A 2801-nucleotide genomic window follows, 5' to 3' on the forward strand; every position below is an offset into this window, starting at 1 on the left:
CAGGGCAGTGAGTTGCTGCCTGCAGAGGCCACGATGCCTGTAGTCCCAAGTCTGCCCACCAGTGATGTATCCACCCTGGCTTTGGGGTGCCTCATTGTCCCCCTTCTGTCTGTCTGTGTATTCTTTTGCTATCTCTATCACCGCCAGGTATCTCCTCCTCATGAACCGAACCCCTATGTCGAGGCCGGTCCCCGACACTCCCCCACTTCGATGGCATCTTCCTCTCCCACCTGGCTGTCATTCCCTTCCCCCCATGCCTGATGAACCCCTCCACCTCCAGGCTAGTGCTCCCCTCCCCCATCTGTCTGGCACCCCTCCCCCACTTGCCTGGCATCTCCCTCCACCTCCTGGCTGACATTCCTCTCCCCCCACCAGGCTGTCCCTCCCATCCCCTACCTGCCTGGTGTCACCTGGTCTGTGCTCTCCTCCTCCAAGAGATGACATCTCCCTTCATCAACTGACTGGGATCCTCCAGCCCCAATAGGCTGGTTATTTTCCTCTATCCTTTGAGCGTCTTGAAAAGGGGACTGACATAGACCCTTCTTAGTAACAACCTCACAAAATAAATGTGGTTAATTACCAATGAAAACTGTAATGTCTAGTTGAAATCACTAGACTGATAATTGTTAGAAATTAAAAACAAAATTTTTTTTCAAGGAATAATCACAATTCTGAAATGAGTTTATACAGCATCCTACCAAAGGCTCTACTATATGAACATAATTGCAGAAGGAAAGCAAGCAAAGGGACCACATCCTCCATCCAGTTCGGCCTCAGCCCATTTCTCCTGCACTTCTCCTATGCAGGTCTCTCTGGATCTGCTGGTGTCTCCACCTTCTCCTCCTGGATTATCTCTCCAGGATTTTTGCCAGATTTTACCCATAGAATTAATGGTTCTATGGGCAAAATCTGGCAATGGATTAGCACACTGGCAGCAGCAATGGGCTTAGCAACGATTGTGTGATTGGCACAGGACCGGGCATTGTTTCATTCTGTTGTACAAAAGTTCACCTAACAATAACAGCAAGAATTTTGTAGTACAGTCATTTGCCGTATAACATCCGTTCAAGCAGTGACTAACCACATAAATAAATGTCTGTAGTTCGTTAAGATCATAATATAGTTCCGAAACTCTGATTGGAGAAGGGGACATCGTTGATATAACTAGACTTAGCTAATGTAACAGTTTTTCATACACAATACATATAGCTCATGTCTCTTGCATACAAAATGATTGCACTGCTAGACATATAATGGCATGTAGTACATGATGTCATTGTTATTAAGCATTGTCGAGTCAGTTCTGACCCATAATGACCCTGTATATGGTTTCCAGTTAGCAGCTGGTGCGCTTGAACCGCCAACCTTGTGGTTCAAACAGACCTTGCAGTTCAGCACATTAACCCACAGTGCCACACCAGGACTCCATATAGTACATATTTAGCCCATAATACAGACGTCTTCATACTCACAATAAACACCTATGCTATTGGTTTATGTATGTACTGCAGCATGCTTTCTATCACTTTTTCATGTGGACTTTTCCTATTTAGAAATAAAAAATTTCACTGTGTGTGCATTGACTTGTAGAAGCTGCCTCCTCAAACTAGAGTTGGCCATAATGACACGAATGGAGTAAAGCCCTTGGGACCTTCATTTGCTGATAGGGCACAATTCGAAATGAAGAGAAAGTATCCGTTAATAATCAGAACATGGAATGTAGGCAGTATGAATCTAGGAAAATTGGAAATTGTCAAAAATGAGATGGAACATATAAACATCAATATCTTAGGCATTAGTGAGCTGAAATGGACTGGTAGTGGCCATTTTGAATCTGAAAATTACATGGTTTGCAATTACAAATTGAAGAGGAATGGCATTGCATTCATCATCAAAAAGAACATAACAAGATCTGTCATGAAGTACAACGCCATCTGTGATTGGATAATATCCATACGCCTAAAGGAAAGACCAGTTAATACTGCTATTATTCAAATTTACACACCAACCACTAAACCTAGTGATGATGAAAGTGAAGAATTCTACCAACTTCTTCAGTCTGAAACTGGTCAAACATGCAATCAAAGAAGGATTGATAATTACTAGCAATTGGAATGCAAAGGTTGGAAACAAGAAGAATGAGTAGTTGGAAACCACGGCCTAGGTGATAGAAACAATGCTGAAGATTGCATGATAGAATTTTGTAAGACCAATGACTTCTTTGTTGCAAATACCTTTTTTAAACAACATAAAAGACAACTATACACATGGACCTAACCATATGGAATACACAGAAACCAAATTGACTACATCTGTAGAAAGAGATGGTGGAAAACTTCATATCATCAGCCAAAACAAGGCCAGAGGCAGACTGTGGAACAGATCATCAATTGCTCATATGCAAACTCAGGCTGAAACTGAAGAAAAAATTTAAAAGTCTACAAAAGCCAAAATATGACCTTGAATATTTCCCACCTGAAATTAGAGATCATCTAAAGAACAGATTTGATGCATTAGACACTAAAGACTGAAGACCAGAAGAGTTGTGGGATGATATCAAGAATATCATACAGGAAGAAAGCAAATAGTCATTAAAAAGACAAAAAAGGAGAAAAAGACCATAATGGATGTCAGAAGAGACTGAAACTTGCTCTCCAGCATAGAGATGCTAAAGCAAATGGAAGAAATGAGGAGGTACAAGAGCTTAACAGAAAATTTCAAGGTCAGCTCAAAAAGAGAAAGTCAAATATTATAATGAAATGAGCAAAGACTTGGAGTTAGAAAACCAAAAGGGAAGAACA

Source organism: Chrysochloris asiatica, unplaced genomic scaffold, assembly GCF_000296735.1.
Source record: "Chrysochloris asiatica unplaced genomic scaffold, ChrAsi1.0 scaffold00178, whole genome shotgun sequence".
Lineage (NCBI taxonomy): Eukaryota > Metazoa > Chordata > Mammalia > Afrosoricida > Chrysochloridae > Chrysochloris > Chrysochloris asiatica.